This window comes from Hyperolius riggenbachi, chromosome 2 (genome assembly GCF_040937935.1).
Source record: "Hyperolius riggenbachi isolate aHypRig1 chromosome 2, aHypRig1.pri, whole genome shotgun sequence".
Taxonomy (NCBI): domain Eukaryota; kingdom Metazoa; phylum Chordata; class Amphibia; order Anura; family Hyperoliidae; genus Hyperolius; species Hyperolius riggenbachi.
In genome coordinates this window covers 416,294,950-416,313,941 of record NC_090647.1, presented here as the reverse complement: position 1 = coordinate 416,313,941, position 18,992 = coordinate 416,294,950, and the positions used below count along the sequence as shown (strand labels likewise).

At 42.5% G+C, this 18,992-nt stretch overlaps 1 protein-coding gene and 1 non-coding gene across 8 annotated transcripts in view; both read left to right on the top strand.

Moving 5' to 3' along the window:
- Positions 1–18,992, top strand: part of LOC137546880 (cyclic AMP receptor-like protein A) — an 836,868-nt gene that overhangs the window by 336,532 nt on the left and 481,344 nt on the right. The window lies entirely within an intron of this gene.
- On the top strand, positions 3,520–3,626 carry LOC137555087 (U6 spliceosomal RNA). The gene has a single exon (XR_011027790.1). It is a non-coding gene; the product is annotated as a U6 spliceosomal RNA (small nuclear RNA).

The following is an 18,992-nucleotide window of genomic DNA, read 5'->3' as shown; positions in this document are numbered from 1 at the left end:
ATTCTTTTTACGGATCCTGTGAGCAGAGTACTTACTGACTGCTGTAGTGCTCTGTCTTTCATCATCACGTATATGCTGTTCAACTTGCTCATCTTGGCTGAATTTTGCTACTATTCTGAATACACTACCCTTATGTTGTAAGTACTTTATTATCTTGCGCCCATTTATGGAACTCTGGTTTCCTCTCCAGGGGGTCTATTTGGAACCTCTGTGGTCTCTTATTATTGTAACAAGGTACAAATCAGTAAATCAGCTTACTTGAAATATAATCCAAATACCAGACGAGCTGCTAATTACAAGACACATTTCAACTAACAGTACTTACTTAGAATAGGTCCATTCCAGATCGAATCCATTTCAGACGGATCAGTTTTTGTAAAGAATTTTTTTTCCTCCCCTTTTTCTTCAAAAATACCTTTTTGCAGCCTATGTTTCCAGTCCGTGGAAACGTATCCCCAGCCCTGGCCATGGGTGGGGGGGGGGGGGGGGGGGGGGCGCCATGCTGGAATTGGTAGCAGCCAGGATGGGGGGTTTGCAGCGGGGAGGGGGGTTGCCCCCCCCCCCCCCTCACCTGGGTCTCCCATCCCACTCCCCCTCCAGCTAGTTTCTGATTAAAATACTTTAAAGTGAATGGCTACCATTTTAAAAATAAAAAAGTCAGATACTCACCTAAGGAGAGGGAAGGCTCGGTCCTAATGAGACTTCCCTCTGCTCTCCCAGTGCCCGGTCCCGCTCAGTATTCCCCGTAGCAGTTTTCGACCAGTTCGGTCATATACTGCCACTTTGGCCGCCGAAGGGAGGTTTCGGAAATCTTCGGGAGCACTTGGGCTCCTGAAGACGGGCCGCTCCATACTGCGCATGCGCGAGCGCCCTCTATAACGCACTCACGCGGGTCTATGATGCACTTGCGCATGCGTGGTATGGAGCGGCCCGTCTTCGGGAGCCCGAGTGCTCCTGAAGACTTCCGAAGTCCCCCGCGGCAGGGGATTTACACTGAGGATCCACCGGGCACCGGGAGAGGAGAGGAGAGGGAAGGCTCATTAGGACCGAGCCTTCCCTCTCCTTAGGTGAGTATCTGACTTTTTTTTTTTAAATCAGTACCCATTGGCTTTAAAAATAAATGTAATAAAGCAAGTGGCGAGTGGGGAATTTACTTCCTTGCGCTCCATCGCTTGCCGCATCACTTACTGTAATACCGCCCTCTGCACTTAATTGCGGAGCCGCGGATAGCAATGTTAAAAATAACAGCCGTCTTTACCTAAACAAAAAACAAATCCGTCTGCGTTTGCGGGGACCCGTTTTCAAAACCTGAATGAAAGGTCTGGATTTGCTGCATTTTCACGGACCGCATATGGATCCTGATACACGCAGGGGTAGTAAAAATTAAAGGGAAAATGGATCCCCCTCTACACAGGCATTTTTAGACACAGAAACGGATCCGTTTTCTGTGTCCCAGCCCTGCCTGTGGGTGGGGAGGGGGCCGCCATGCTGGAGGGGGTAGCAGCAAGGACGGGAGTTTGCAGCGGACGGTAGGGAGGTGGGTCTCCCCTTCCCCGCTCCCCCTCCAGCTAGGATCTGTTTCAAATACTTTAAAAATCAATGTATTAAAGCAAACGGCGAGCGGGGAACTTACTCACTTGCATGCGTTCCACTGCTGACAGCGTCACTTCCTGTATGTGCCATGAAGTAGATTTAAAATAAAACTGTGGAAAATCCTAAAAAGTCAGTTTTAGGAGGGGGAAGATAGATACATTCGTTTATTTCATTAGTTTATTTTTGCCTCGGGTGTCCTGTAAGATACTTGTAGCCACTCATAGGATTTTTTTTTAATCCAACTGCTAATTGAATGGTAATTTTTACGCACAGCCTGGTGACTCTTGGCCTAAGGCTCATTTAATACTTGGTGCAGTGTAATCCTCACGATTGCGCTGCACCCATGAAGTTGCACCAGCAACAAAATCTGTGAGGCATACTTTCCATTGAAAAGATGCCTCTCCTCCAGGGATCTCATGCAAGATGGCTAGTAATGCACTGCATGCAATATGTTACCACACCGGGACCCGTTTCACAGTGATGCATCATGTTTAATGTGATAGGGCTTATACTTCTATGATGAAAGGCAGCATTTTTTCAGGCTGCATATAGTGTAAAATATGCCTAAATCTCAGTCAACCAGGATGGATTATTTCCAGCTGAAGATTGGAAGACCATCACATAACCATGGCAACCCAGTGGCAGTGAATGAGAAAACCTCATTCAATGCTGCATCGGCACACCACCAACAGCCAAAGTCTCTCATAAGTCTGAAGATAGTAGTCTGGCCATAGTTGTTTGTGGACCTGCTATCTAAAGATATAAATTTGGAAGCCTGTGGCTGGCCTTACTGTAATATGTGTCTGGATTTTAATCAAGCTGTATAATAATAAACCCACAAAGATAACTATTAAGTCATATTTGAAGGTGTCAGTACTTGTGGTCACTGGGGTGAATGCACCGCATGATCAGGACCACCATAAAGGATCACTGCAAAGTACACCTACAGGGAAACAAACAGACTACTTACATTAACTCATGTAGGCTAGATTATTTACTATGATGCTGACCCTCCAGACATAATACCATAGCTCCCAACTGTCCCTCTTTCGGAGGGACAGTCACTCTTTGGGAGCCCTGTCCCTCTGTCTCTCTTTCCTCCTTATTTGTCCCTCTTTCAGGACTTTGTCCCTCTTTCTATGTAAATATATGTATTTCTCTACAAAAAAATTGTTTAATTGACTCTAAACTTAATTCCCATCCTTTCAAGTGATATATTACTAATTTGAATATGTTAATATGAAGGAAAATGAACCAGGATAGAGAGGATCAGTGTTGTTTGAATTATAAAACAACATATTTTCCTTATGAAATCTTTACGGTATGTGTGACTAGGGGTGTGCCAGGGACGTGATTAGGGGTGTGGCTTAAGTGTCCCTCTTTCTCATCTCAAAAAGTTGAGAGGTATACACACACACACACACACACACACACACACACACACACACACACACACACACACACACACCATCATTTTTAAAATTTAAAGTAAACTATTGGTAAACTTCCTTTAACAATACTCCATATGACTTCACAGTAGAGGTGAAGAATTTATTCAGAAGATTAGATCTGGTAGACAGAATGCATGAGGCTCTATGGACAGACGTACAGGATATTGTTCAAGAAAGAAGGAAAGCAAAATCCAATGGAGACAAAGAACAATGTACCCATTTGAACACATAATTTCAGAGAATAGCACAGAGAGATAAGGAAGTTTGGAGTTGATGTACAAAGCTGCAGTAATATTGCTGTGTGCATCAACTCCACAGCACGCACCAATATTACCGTTAATACCAACAGTAGATTACTACGAGTTATGTTATTAGTGCGACCTGTGGTATTTGAGTTATGCAAGTGTACGGTTGCTGGGAGTGGTGAAGGACAAAAATGGAACGTATAAATACTCTGATGAAACGGCCCTCAGTTGTGCTTGCTTAAGCAGTACATATACTAAAACTGGAATAATACAGAGAAGATTAGCATGGCCCCTGCGCAAGGATGACGTGCATATTTGTGAAACATTCCATATTTTGTAAAGTGTGCAAATGGAAGGGAATCTGACAGAAGCAGAGGACGTCAAGAAAAGGTGTCAAGAATATACAGAACAAGATATACAAGAAGGACATAGACAGTACTTATACAGTACTTGAAATAGGTTGAATAAAAACCATGCATCCTGATGAGCGAAGTTAAATGGGCATTAGAAGGTCTTGCTAATAACAAGGCTCTGGGAAGTGATGGAATTCCAGTGGAACACCTGAAAAGCCTGGGTGAGAATGCTGTTGGAGTCAAATACGAAAAATGCAAGCATGCAAACATGGTCGATGGATTGGAAAAGAACAGTGCATTCCAACCCCAAAAAGGGCAATGCCCTGATATTGTTTGATTTTTTTGAGAGTGCTCAAGTTATCAAACAATTGCATTTAAGTAATTCTCAGAATTCTACAAGCCAGACTGCAGCAATATATAGAGTGAGAACTGCCAGATGTGCAAGCTGGTTTTAGAAGAGGGAGAGGCACAAGGGACCATTTGGCCTACATTTGAAAGAAAATAGAGAAAGCAAGGGAAAGAGAAGAATATCTACTTTTGCTTTATTGACTATTCAAACAATTTGACTGTGTAGATCATGATATACTGTGGCACATTCTCATGGAAATGGGGAGACCATGCCATCTCATTTGCCGTTTTAGGAATTTATATGCAAGAAGCAACAGTTAGAACTGAGTATAGAATAACAGCTTCACAGTTGTTAAAGGGGTGCAACAAAGTTGCTTATCGTCCAACGCCGGCGTAAAGTCCTGGGGCCAGCTAATACAGGACAGGACAGGCTAATACAGGAGATTGCGTGCATCTCCTGCTTGGGAGGGTGGAGCTCTGCCCCACCTTCAGTCTCCGAGTGGCAATCGCAGCTCAGGAGACTGTTAGACGGCCGTCTATTTACATATGCAGCTCTGCGATCGGCAGCAGCGCTGTACTGGGGATAGCCGTGTGACACGGCTGTTCTTCTTGGACACTGGAGAGCGATTGGCTCTCATAGTTAGAAGCCTATGACAGTCGATCGCCATGATTGGCCATCTGTCGGGAGGGAGGGAAAATATTTAAAGGAACAGTCGTTTTTGTTAAAAAAAACTATGATAAAAATATTTGTATAAAAAAATAAACATGGGGGAGCAATCAGACCACACCAACAGAGAGCTCTGTTGGTGGGGAGAAAAGGGGGGGGGGGGGGTATCACTTGTGCTGTGTTGTGCGGCCCTGCAGCGGCCTATTTTACTAAAAATGGCCTGGTCACTAGGGGGGTTTAGCACTGCGGTCCTCAAGAGGTTAACTTATATGCTGAATATGTAATGTGGAAAGCTGGTTTGGATGCATGTGTTACATGCTGGAACTAAAATAGCTGACAGAAATAATAATAATCTAAGATATGCTGATTATTGCCATTTTGATTTAATGCCTGGTACATGCCATGCAATTTCCTATCAAAATTGATTATTTTGGAAAGGTGCGATCTGATTTCCAGTCATTCAACAGATTGATTTTACTATCTATTTTATAGAAAATTGATCAGAAAAACGATCGGAAATCAGATTGGACATGTTGGAAATAATCGATTTGACCCATGTATCTGAAGGGAAATTGCATGGTGTGTACCAAGCATAAGAGGTGGGATAACCAGCCTGATCATGCTTTTTTAATCTTATCTTGTCAATTACAGCACATATCCATCCCACCCGCCCACTTGCTCTTATACTGCTATAAAGGAATATGCATCATAAGCTGCTTACACTCCAAACATGTAACTTACAAATATATCTATCTAAAACTTTGTTATTGGTTTAGTCATAATTTCAGCTACCATTTTGTTCTTAGGACAATACTCAAGATCTATCTTGTTTTCACTTAGAACAGATCTAAGGAAATGGAATTTAATGTTAATATGGTTGTACCTTTGATGGCAAACTGTTTTTTTTGTGAGAGCTATCGCACTCTGATTGTCTTCCAAGAAGCTTTACTGGCTCATATTGACATTGACTGTCTAAAGGTGCCCATACATCTAACGATGTTCGAGCAACCATTTTATTCAATCATTTTATGGAATCAAGAGAGAATTGAGTGTGTCAGCATGCCCAATCGATGAAAAGTGGCTGATATGTCGAATCAACAAGCTTAGTCTAGCGAGCTGGATGCAAGATATCGATCGATTGTACAGGAATTGGCTACTGTTTATGTATCATATGTATGTATGTTTATGTATCATTCGATTGACTCTGAATCGATTTTTGCATTCAGAGCATGAAGACACAACATCGGTCACATTAGTAAAGGTGAATCACATAGGATATTGGTTCTAGTGTATGGGTCACTAGTTGATCGAATTTCGATCAACCATACTGAAGTCGATTCTCCAATAAAGTCGATCGCTTTTGTTGATTGAATCAGAATCACCTGATGTATGGCTGCCTTAATTCTTTAAGCAATTGTGTAAGATATAGACTCTCCTGTGTGATAGTGCCTACATATTCAGCTTTACAGGAAGATAGAGCAATCTCTTGTTGTTTCTTTGACTTCCAAGCAATAAGAGAGGTTGAAACAATATTCTGTTGTACTTTTCCTGTCATATCGGTCTGAGGCACAACTTGCATCATATGTTCTGTAGCAGTAGTCTATATTCATCAGAACCTGATCATCATGATCGGGTTCTAGTACATAGTCATTCAAATGCTGAGGAGTCTTTCTATTTCTTGTGCAATGGTATAGGTAGGCACCTCTCTGACTAGAAGGAGCGAGCAGTGAGGCTTGTGTAATGTGTGTCAGAGGCTCCCTTTGCTATTGGTTTTTCTTCTAATTGGCACTGTGATTGGCCTGAGAAAGCAGGCGGAGACTCGCAAAATGCGTTGCCTGTGCTAAATAAAATTCTTTGTTCATACAAGAATTTCGTTTTTGAGGTACACCACCTCACCTTTTTCGATTTTAAACTGGTTTTAATCTATTTTATACATACCAGGGTGCCTCTTTTCCTTTAACTGTGCTTAACCAGAGCGGTCGCTCAGGGCGCCGACTTCTAAAGGGGCGCCTATAGCTGGCTACCTTTACTGAGGGCACCAACACATGGCTACCTATACTGGACCTTCAATTGACTTCCTATACTGGGGGCACCTATGCTTGGCAACCTATATTGAGGGCACCTACACATGAGATCCTATACTGGGGGCACCTATACTGAGTCTGAGGGCATTGTTTTTTTTTTAGAGATCTGAGCATTTGCCATGATGTGTCAGGTTGGGAACCACTGTCCTAGGAGATATCTCAGGAGAAAAGGTGAATTGCATATGGGCCTGTGTGTGCGTGCACGCGGGAAGAGGATGAAAAAGGGCACAAAAATCAGGTTTCGCTCAGGGCGCTGTGAAACCTAAGGCCGACCCTGGTTGCTGGCAAGCCTATACAGGTTTGTCCAGCGGCTGCGCATCTGTCCCTCTGGCCAGGGACCCGGCTTGGCAGTGTCCACATTCTCTTCCGTAGGAAGGCAGGGCTGGAATCCTTGGTTGTGTCTTTGCAGTTCTCTGCCTGGACTGTGTGCAAGTTTCGCACTATGCGACTGCACCACAAAGTATGGTAGGCTGCACTAGTGCAAAGTGTTATGCAGTAATGGGGATGTCCAAAGCTCCCTGATGCTCTGTGTGACTGTATAAACATTTTGCAGGCAATTGGGAGTAGTGATTAACACTTGTCAATGTAGGATTTTATGTAAGAAAGGCTATGGCGGCTGCCATGTGGTAGAACAAAATGTATTTGGTATGCGTGTTTCAGGAGGCAAGTCCTCCATTCATGAGGCAAAAGGTCCCTATTGAAAGGAGGACCTGCCTCTTGAAACACGTGTAGCAAATAAACCTTGTTCTACCACATGGCAGCTGCCCTAGCCTTTCTTACATGCACTGCTACATTGACAAGTGTTAATCACTGCTCCCAATTGCCTGCAAGCTGTTTATATAGTCACACAGAGCAACAGGGAGCTTTGGACATCCCCAGTACTGGATAACACTTTGCATTAGTGCAACCTGCCATACTTTGTGGTGCAGCCGCATAGTGCGAAACTTGCACACAGTCCAGGCAGAGACCTGCAAACCAAGGATTCCAGCCCTGCCTTCCTACAGAGGAGAATATGGACACTGCCAAGCCCGATTCCCGGCCAGAGAGACATGTGCAGCCACTGGACAAACATGTACAGGCTTGCCAGCAACTTTCTAAGGTGAGATTTCTTGCCTTTATCCTAGATTTCTATTTCTTGTGATGTATGTTGTACCATGGTCATCATCTTTGTCCTCTGTAATTTCAGCTAGAGAAGCTGGGGTCTCTTTTGTCTTTGGACTTGATAAGGGAAATGCATTCCTTTTCCCGTAAACATCATCATCACTGTTTAACAGATCGGTCTGATTTTGTTTCTCAATCACATCCTCTTCAATAAACTATACTAGTGTGTGTTTGAAGACTTTGCAAGTGTCTGTGTAATACACCAGGTATGAGGAACTATTTTTGTGATATACTGTACTACACAAATTCCCTTTTGCACTTTGAATCATAGATACCAAATGTTTAAACAGAGGCGCCAATGGAGAGTAAAAACCTCTAAAAACAGTTTGCTATACAGACCACAGCTAGTTCCTTTTCTCTGAAGCGGTGCTTTGCCCGTGAAATGCGTTGCATACTAGAGCTACAATGAAATGTTATTTTTATGATAAAATAACGAATCTTAGGGCCTGTTCAGACTATGCGCGTTCCTAGACGTTTTCAGGGAACTTGACTGGGTACCAAAAACGCATAGAAACGGCTCCTAATGCTTTTGAATGGGCTAGTTCACATGTATGTGTATGAGACGCATACGTTTCTCATCCGCATTGCTGCACGCAGTTCTGTGCGTCACGCATACAAACGGACGCAATGAAAGTCTATGGACACTATTGCATTTTTAGCGTCCGTTTTCCTCTGCGGTTCCCATAATTCTTTTTTTTCCCCTGGGTCACGTGTGTGTGCAAAACGCAATAGAATACGCATTAGAACGCAAGAAAAACGCATGCGTTTTTCAACTTGCGTTTCTTTGATTTTAAACGCATTCTTCATACACAGATAGTCTGAACAGGCCCTTAGTCTGTTTTTTCCTCGAGGAAAGTAAGTCTACCAACTTCCCCCTTTTAAACTGTTTTTAGACGCTTTTACTCTACATTGGCGCCTCTGTTTAAACATTTGGTATCTTGTCTAGTCCACCCCTGGTGGAGTAGTTGCATCCCTAATTTTTCCTGTCTACAAAGAGCAACTTCTTACACCTGAGTGGGGTCAGGTTTTAATTCTCCCCACCTGCAACTGAAGTGGTTACCTAGCTGGTAACCCATACTTGTGAGTATATCAAATATTGGTTTATTTTGCTCATCTGCATCCAAACTACTACACTATATTGGGATCTCGGTTTCCTCCTTTTGTTTGACTTTGAACTTTGAATCATGCTTGTATGCAAAACATTCTGATCCAAAAATGTTCATTTTAGAAAAGTTGGGCTTCTTCCCTGTCAGTATGTTGTATGGCATTTGCATCAAACGACTGTTAAAACATCAGTTTCAAATCATAGCTGCTGTCATTACTGCATATTCTATAACTCTTTTGGCAGTTTACTCTCTATCGGCATACATTTTGCCATTTAGATCTGTGTTCTCCAGCTTCTTTCAGCAGTTCCATTTTGAAGAGATGAGTAAGGTGCTGAAGTCCTCATGTCTAATGCTCCTCTTTCTGAATAGTGGCTGGAAATCATTTGATGTAAAATCGGTACCATTGTCTGACCTTATTCTCTTGATGGTCCCACAGGGATCAGTATAATTGGAGCTCTGGGTGCCTAAGCCATCCAATACCAGATATATTGTACATCTTCGTAAATCAGGGCCATATTCACTAAACAGCTGTAAAATTGCTGTGCTTCAGCAGTACACAGCACTTTTACCCATGTTTATGCAAGTAGCATAGCAGGCTTGGGGAGCTAAAGTCACAAAATAAAGTAATTGTAACTTGGGCAGACAGTGCACTTTTAGATTACCGAGATTTACTCAATTTACGTTTTGTTTTGCAAATTGCGTAACTTGCTATTTACATGCATCACTTATGTTTCCTTTTACTTAAAGGGGATCCGAGATGAAAAACTAACTATAACAAGTAACTTGTCTATATATCTTATCTAAAGTTTATATGGTTTACACAGCAAATCTAGCTGCAAACAGAATTAATAGAATATGATTATTTATTCCTGTGATACAATGACAGCAGCCATGTTGTTTGTAAACATTACACAGAGACAGGCTTATCTGTATCTTGAGCTATCAGCCTAATCCTCTCCTCCCCTCTGCCTCTGAAATCAATGGCTAGTAACACCTCCCCCTCCCCAGACTGAGCTCCCATGAGCCCTTGCTACTGCCAAGGCTCTCTGAAAACCTGTGGGTGTGGCTTTTTTAGTTTATAGGGAATTAGAGTATTAAAACAAAAACAAAAAAGTATTTGGCTTGAGGAATGCCCTATAAACAATAGGAAAGGAACACAATTATGCAATGTGTAAATGTTCACCTCGGATCCACTTTAAAGAGTACATGAGGCAAGAAGAGAATTCTGACTCACCTGGTTCTTCTTCCAGCCCCTAGAAATCTTTAAGTGGCTATGGCACAGTTCCGCTCTTCTCCAGGCTGCCAATGCGCCCTATGTAACATTGTGACCAGGATCTTCTGCGGCTGTGCCTCTCATGATCGCGCTCCCTTGTCAATAGTCTTTGTGAACTGCACAAGTGCAGAGTCCTCCTGGCCATGGAGCACAATCACAACAAATGCACCCACAGAAGATCCTGACCCAGCCGCGAGTTGCAATCTTACAGAGTGCGCAGCAGTGGCCTGGAGAAGAGCGGAACTGTGGAGTGGGCACTGATAGACTTTTAGGGGCTAGAAGAAGCCCCAGGTGAGTAAAACTTTTCTTTATTTTCTCATCTCATGTATCCTTAAAGGGAAGGTTCAAGCAAAAAAAAAAATGAGTTTTACTTACCTGGGGCTTCTACCAGCCCCATGTAGCCATCCTGTGCCCTTGTAGTCACTCACTGCTGCTCCAGTCCCCCGCTGGGAGCTTTCTGACCTCGGAGGTCAGGGCCACATTGCATACATTTTTACGCATTCCAGCTAGTGCAGAAACAAAAATGTACGCGTTGCACCACTAACGCGTAAAAATGTATGCGTTAATGTTCCTGCACGAGCGGGAATGTGTAAAAATGTACGCAATTCGGCCCTGACCTCCGAGGTCAGAAAGCTCCCAGCGGGGGACTGGAGCAGCAGTGAGTGACTAGGAGGGCACAGGATGGCTGCATGGGGCTGGTAGAAGCCCCAGGTAAGTGAAACTCATTTTTTTTTTTGCTTGGACCTTCCCTTTAAAGCAACTGATTGCATGTATAAAGCAAGTTGCTCAATTTGCGTAACTTGCTACATGATTTGCAAAAAGCCAGGTGATCTTACTGTGTGCTGCCTGTACACTATAAGATTACTTTTCCTTTGTAAGGCCTCTTGCACAATGCAAATCGCAAATCCAATTTCCACTTGCGATTCCGATTTTCCCTGGATGCTATCACCACAAGAAGAAAAACTCAGAGAAAACCGCAGCATGCTGAACCGATTCAAAATCGCAAATCGGAATTGGAATTGCATATAGTGTGCAAAAGGGCCTAAACGTGCTTAAATAAGTAAGCTCCTGTTATTAAATGCCCAAATCGTATTTACATTTAGAGGTTTGAGCAGGGCAACATAGGGATGAGCTCAGTAGGATGTGCACTCTCCGCTCCAGTCAAATGAACAAACTAGGAGCAAGGCATAAACACCTGATTATCATGGATTACAGGTGAGCATACTTACAATAACAATTTATTGGTCAATATGCTAATATACTTTTTCTGAAAGACGAGGGAAGGGAGCACCGATTAGCCAAAGGAAAAAAGCAGCGTGACAAAGTCCCACCCCAGTGCCTTATGGGGGTGTAGAATCAACCAGCACAAAAAGGACGGACACAGCTGGAAGTATTAAAGCTTTTTATTCAATGTGCATGGCAGCAGTGATGCCATGCACAGTGAATAAAGAGCTTTAATACTTCCAGCGGTGCCAGTCCTTTCTGTGCTAATATACTTTTTCTGCTCATACTTATTGCACATCTATGAATCGCATTTGAGTCTGTAACTACTGTATGTTGTGCTGTTTGGAGCTTCAGTATTATAAATTCTCGATTTTAATTCAATTGGGTGTTTATAACTGACATAATTGTTATATGAAGAAATGAAAACTTGACTTTCCTCTACTTAGCTCTTTTTTTGTTCTTTAGCAACCATTTTTCAACAGAGGTTGATGCCAGATAATAAACTGCAATCTTCTGAACATTAAATATAAAACTAGACAGTGCTATGTCATATGTGAAAGGGCCTGCAATTCAGAAGGAAAAGGAATAGTTCAATAGGTGACAGTGCCCTACTGCCAGACATAATCTGTCTGCCATTTTCCCCACAGAAAAATATAGCCAAGGTTACTCAATGCAGCCAGACTAGAACAAATACGGATGAAATAAACTACTGTCTGTTGCTACTGCCAGCACATGCATGTGGCCAAGAATAAAAGGTCATCTGAGCTCACAATTCACAAAGGTTCTCTTAAATATAGTATTTAATTTGAGCAAAAGGCCGTACTTTCACTGCTATTAGTTACCTTTTTGCAATCCTTCAATTGTAATCTCTCCTCAGTAAAGTCACTTTTTATTGCTGTAATCTTGCACAGACATTTTTTCATAGCTAATAGTTATAATATTTATCGTGGAAAGATTTAAAAAGAAGCATCCATATAAAATTGTCCTGGTCAATTCCAGATTCGACAGCTTGGCATCATATATTTACGGCATGAGCTTTCAGTGTATGTTCCTGCTAGTTAATTTATGCTTTGCAGCTGTAAACCCAGGTGATCTCCCCCGTAGTGAAAAAAATCATCCCCAAAATCTAGCTTTATTTCCCCTGTGCAAAACACAATTTACACCTGGCAGAACTCCTGGAACTAGATACTATTTTGCTTCAAAATCAAATATAACCATCCTGGTGCAAAATATTATAGCTTTTCTCCCTAAAACCAAGTGTAAACCCAGTCCTCCCCGAAGCTAAATAATAATCTTCTTCCAAACATAATACAGCCCCCCAGTCAATACTTAAAGGCAACTGAGCACCAGGGATTTAGAGGTAAGTGGTATGACTTGCCTACAGTGAGCTTCTCCTGTGGCCTTTTGTCTGTATGGAGGTCACCATCTTCTCCACAAAGAGCTCGCACACTGCCGCATTTTAATTTTCCCATCAGTGTCATACGGCGTACGTTAAAAAGGGGCGCTGGGAAAAAAGGGCGCCGGGTTTTTAACGATAAGCATGGATAATGTTTGAAAATGTATTGTACTGTATTTCGTTTAAAATTAATGTTTTTTAAAGTTATAAATCATTAAATAATGTGCATTAAATCGGCAATTGTAAAAACGTTAATCTTTCGTTTAAATACTGAAACGTATAATAACGTTTAAAAAATTTTTTTTACTAAGTAACCCTCCCTGTACCTACCCCTAACCCCTAGACCCCCCTGTTGAAGCCTAAACCTAAGACCCCCCCCTGTTGGTGCCTAAGTAACCCTCCCTGTACCTACCCCTAACCCCTAGACCCCCCTGTTAGTGCCTAAACCTAAGACCCCCCTGTTGGTGCCTAAACCTAAGACCCCCCTGTTAGTGCCTAAACCTAAGACCCCCCTGTTGGTGCCTAAACCTAAGACCCCCTTGTTGGTGCCTAAACCTAAGACCCCCTGTTGGTGCCTAAACCTAAGACCCCCCTGTTGGTGCCTAAACCTAAGACCCCCCTTTTGGTGCCTAAACCTAAGACCCCCTGTTGGTGCCTAAACCTAAGACCCCCCTGTTGGTGCCTAAACCTAAGACCCCCCTGTTGGTGCCTAAACCTAAGACCCCCCGGTTGTTTTTTTCGTTTAAAAATAATGTAAAAAAAAAATAAAAAAAAATGTACTGTTTTTCGTTTAAAAATAATGTTTGAAAAAAAATATTGTACTGTTTTTCGTTTAAAAATAATATTTAAAAATGTATAAATCATTAAATAATGTGTAATCATGAGAAGCAGTAATAAAACATTAAGTCTCCGGGCGCCGCTTTTAAAACGTTATTTTTCTCCGGCGCCCTTTTTTCCTATCGGGCGCCCATTAAACGATATTTATTATAGGAGTGAATGGCGGCGCCCGATTTGTCCACTAGCCTCAGGCGCCCGAATTTACTGTTCCCGTCATACGCACGCCGCAATGCATCCCGGGAGATGTGGTCCATGGATGCATGTATCAATAATGATGGGGTTCATAGATCATAAGTTATTCTGTAATATTGGCCTGGATTTATTAAAAATAATACCAGTCTGTAGCTTTTGCTACATTTAATTGGTCCAATTCCAGGTTGCATACATTTGTATAAAATTATGCTGCACCACCGACAGGGTTCATTGTAGGGTCTGCTGTGACTCCAGAGGGTAGGGGTGCCATTTATCAAATGTAAATGTCAGTGCAATTCAGTGTCCAGAAATATGCGTGCAGTCGGATTTTTCCAAAGATAACCAGACTAACCCAGAACAGGGAAATGTAAAACAAAAAGTGTAATTCCCAGCACTAATGAGCAAAGTTCACTGGTATCATGAATTAAACAATAGTTCCTTCAAAATAGAATACTGGCAACACAGTGAGTTCTCACATATGTAGTATATTACCAGCGTGAGTGTCACTGTACTCACAAATTGCAAAAGAAAGGCAAGCTTTCACTGCAAGGCACTAATTAACGCTGTAGACACTCAGCATAAATAACACGGTACCTGATACTGGTTCAAAGAGGCAGTGTATATCACCAACCATCTCAATACTGAATCGTGTAGATATAGCAGACACAGCTGTGTATTTGTCTGGAGAACGGGGTGCAGCACCGGCTTGTCACACCTATTCCCTATGATCTCCATACACCCCTCTTACCACTGTCCAATTTCAACAGTATACCTAGTGATTGGACAATCTGTAGTGGCTATATAGCTGAAATAGAAACAAGAATATGAGCAGGCATGTTTAAATAAGGTCAAGATAGATAAGTCACCTTGCCCAGTTGGAATCCACCCCTGGATTAAGAGAGTTGAGTTCTACTGTAAAAAAAAGGGGGAGATTTGTGGTCAATAGGAAGAGAGCCAGTGAACCCCTCCTGCTTATATCAATTTCCATGCCTTTCAACATTAGGAGTACTTTGCGAGAGGTGATAGAACATCTGACCCTGAGGCCCCACCCCTCCATACCACCCGCAGAAAGCACTGGTAGTCAATGTTGGTGAACACCTATCTCAAATACTAAAAGGTGTGGAGGTTAATGGTAGCAGTAGGGGAAACCCTACACAATTGCCAGATCACTGGCTGTTGATTACATAACACCGGGGGCCTGGTGCAGTAAGCAACAGCTTGAAAATAGTGAGTTATGTGTAAACTAGCGAGCAATACCAGGGACCATATGCGATTCACTTTTCACCTGAGTTTTATCCTGGGAGAAAATTTTTCATCTTCGATTTATAATAACTTTTTAGCACTCTGCAATTGTAAAAGTACCAAAAAGTAAGTGAAAAGGTACCATCAAAATTATTTCGAGTATTTGTTTGCTTTCTGGTTGTTTAAAAGGCATTTTATTGACAAGTTTGAAAATTTCACCTAGGAGAAAACTCAGGTGAAAAAGTGAATTGCATATGGCCCCAGGTTTTAATGAATGCCTCTGGTACTGCTTCTCTTACAGATGTTGACACATCATACAAAATGTGCAGTCTACCAGTTTTTGTAAGTCGTCACAGGTGGTCACAGTCTCTCTCACTGCACTCACTTCCCGTCACTGTAGTCCATTCCCTGTTAGTTGTCACAGCTGGTTCCAGTCTCTGTTAATAGTTATAGGCCTCAATTCACTAAGGGCAGTTCGATAAACTAATATTGGTTGGTAAAATACCGCATTCATTATTTTACACCTTTTTTTTTTTTTTTTTTTACCAAATTCACTAAGATTTACCCACGTGTGGTAGAAGTTTGATAAATTAACAAACAAACATGCTTCAATGCATTAACCAACTGTGGAACAGGTCAGCAGTCAGGCAGGATGCTATGATTACGGGCTTTCTGTCCAATGCATCCTGTCATCCCTTTAGATGTGCTGCAGCCACCAGGGGGAGCTCTTCTGTATGCCAGAATACAGATATGCACATCTAAAGGGATGCAGAAAAGTCTCACAAAATGTCTCCTTCCCCTGCTTTGTGGGAGGGAAGTCCCATGGTGAAGTCCCATGTGTCCATGGTGAAGTCCCCCTCCCATGGTGAAAAGCAGGGCTGCGCTGCTCTCCCTATTGGCTGTCTGTTAAGGTTACTGCATAGAGAGAGGGAGTAAGACTTGTAGAAAAATACCGAACACTTTTGTTTGATTTATTGAATGTATTAATTTTTGTTAATTGCAATTTCTTGAGGTTTTTTACTGCATAAGTCGCTAATTTACTTCACTAATCGGTAATTTACATTTTCTGTGTGGTAATAGGTTTATTGAATTAAAATTTGGGAAGGTGTTCTGTAAAATCAGCTGTTTTCTGTGTTTTCTGCATATTCGGTAATGCTTGGTGAATTGAGTCCATAGTGCCATCACAGTTTCTGTCACTGGTCAGTGAGTAGAACAAAGCTGGAGACACTCTGTAGGGGGTTCTACATAGCTGAAACACATTGAGATTGAAGTGGAACTGAGAAGCTGGGACCCATTTTAGGGAAATTGGGAATCTGTAACAAAATAAAGTAGTACGTCTATAACACACTTTAGGAACACCGCAAAGTAAGTGTACTGTACAGAATGACTGTTAATCAATACTACTTATATATTAGCAGAGCCAGCATTACCCACAGTTCTGTAGTTCTTCCTGTGTGATCTTTTCCATGATACTTTATGGAAGTGTAAGTTTCTTTACCTTCTTATATTATTGCAAGCATAGCAAGGAATCCCAGGCCTGCTCCTCACAATCCATGATGAGAGACCTACAAGTTAATTCCATATCGAAACCGTGTTAATGAACAAATACTCCTTCGTTTACAATTTCTGCAGTGTCCTGGAAATCTTTTCACATTTTTGTTTCAGGAAAATTTTACATGCCCTAAGTGCATTTATACATTTTATATGCTGGCCCTGTTCCAGCAGCAAATCACAGTTTTGAACTGTTTCGTGTTTGTTGGCAGTACAGCAAGATATTTGGCCTGATCTCTGATGGTAGCAAGCATAAAGAGCATGACAAATAGACTTTCACAGGTGCCATAATACCAGCAGGCCTACATGTGCCCCGCTGTGAAGCTGCAGAGGATGTAGTAGCCTTGAGCTATACATAACAGGCACAGAATTCAAACCAACTGCCATCATTATGACGGCTCTGTACAGAGTTCTAAACCTTATGATTCTACCAATCTAAAATATAGTAATGGTCTTAAATCACAGTACAGTCCAAGTTTCCATAGTAATGCAGACAATTTTTGTGCAATTTTTTGCTATCCATAAGTAACCAGTATTTGTAGTAAATGGTTAAAATGAAGCCAGGCTAGGTAAAATAGTGTCTGATACAACTGATTCGTAACTCTAAGGACCTGTACACACTGCTGTGTTTGCGCTGCGTTTTTGAAATCATCAGGTCTTTTGAAAAATAATGAAAATTGTGATGACCTGTGCACACTGGTACAATGCGTTTTTAGAAAAATGCAATAACACTGCTGCACTTTTTAAGCGCTGTTTTTGAAAAAAAGCATGAAAAACGCAGTGCCTGCAATGTTAATTGCATTTTTAAGGTAAACAATCAGGAAACCAGGAAAAGGTAACCTCAGCAAAATTCCAAGTGCACAAAATTCACAAGTACAAATTTGATTTAAAAACGCAATCACACAGCACTGTGTGATTGCGTTTGCGATTTTCAGTGTGTACAAGCCCTTAGCCAGCAAAAGTGCCTTTGTCTGTTTTTGCTTGCTTAGAGTTATGAATCAGTTGCTCCTATCTATTGCCTGATGAAGCTGGTAAATGCCTATGAAATGCATTGCATTTTTGGAGTATATGAATAAATAATTTTTTATTCGATATTGAATATCTGAGTTTATTTGGGGAGGTATGTCCACCACTACCTCTTATTTTATCTGTTAATTTACTTTATTTTACTTTAGTGCCACTGTTCTAAAATAATCAAGTATTCTCAGTCCACCCCTGGCGGAGGGGTGTTACATCTACAGTTTGTGTATGACTTCTACAGTGAGCAACATTTCACATTAGGGTTAAATAATGAAATGTATACTGTAAGAATGGAACGGATGCAAACGGATCCGATGTTAGCCAATGGAACCGTTCACATCCATCCTGTGTGGCTTATGTCTCCCCCCTTTGTCCTGTGCCCCAGAATGTGTAAACCTCCCCCCTTCCCACATGCCTCCTGCCTCCTCTCCCTCCCATTCAGCACACTTTACACAAGGAGATGCTGTATACGAGAGTGATGCAGAGGAAGCCTTTTCTCCGCCCACAGCATAAACAGAGCCACTTCAAGTATGCTAAAGCAAATTTGGACAAGCCAGCTTCATTTTGGAATAATGTGTTATGGACCGATGACGCACTTTTTCTCCCCCAAAAATGGGGAGAAAAAGTTCCTGGGTCTTATACGGCAAAGGCAGGGAATACCCGACTTACAAATGCCCGCTGATTGGAACCGCTGACCTGCCTTTGTGTACCCACTTCCTCCCTCCCCCTCGTGATTCCTGCCCCCCCCCCTCGTGATTCCTGCCCCCCCGTGTATTGTTAATAGCGGCAACTTACCTTTGCCATGCTCCCACGATGATTAAAGACCTCATCGCTCCCCAGCTAGCTTCCTCTCCCACCCCCTTGCGTCTCCCGCCCCCCGCCCCTCCCTGTGTTGTAGCAGGCAGCAGCTTATCTTCCTAATGCTCCCGCCATGATTAAAGACCTCAGCACTCCCCCGCTAGGCTGCGCTCCCTCTCCCTTGTGTATCTGCCCCCCCGGGTGTTGGAGTCAGTAGCAGCAGCTTACCTCCACAATGTGCCCACGATGACTGCAGACATCTGTCTCCCCTGCACTTCTCGCTCTAGTGAGTCACTAGAGAGAGAAGTGCAGGGGAGACGGATGTCTGCAGTCATCGTGGGCACATTGCGGAGGTAAGCTGCCGCTACTGACTCCAACACCCGGGGGGGAAGCCAGATACACAAGGGGGAGCGAGCTCAGGCTAGGGGGGCAGCACTGATGTCTTAATTCA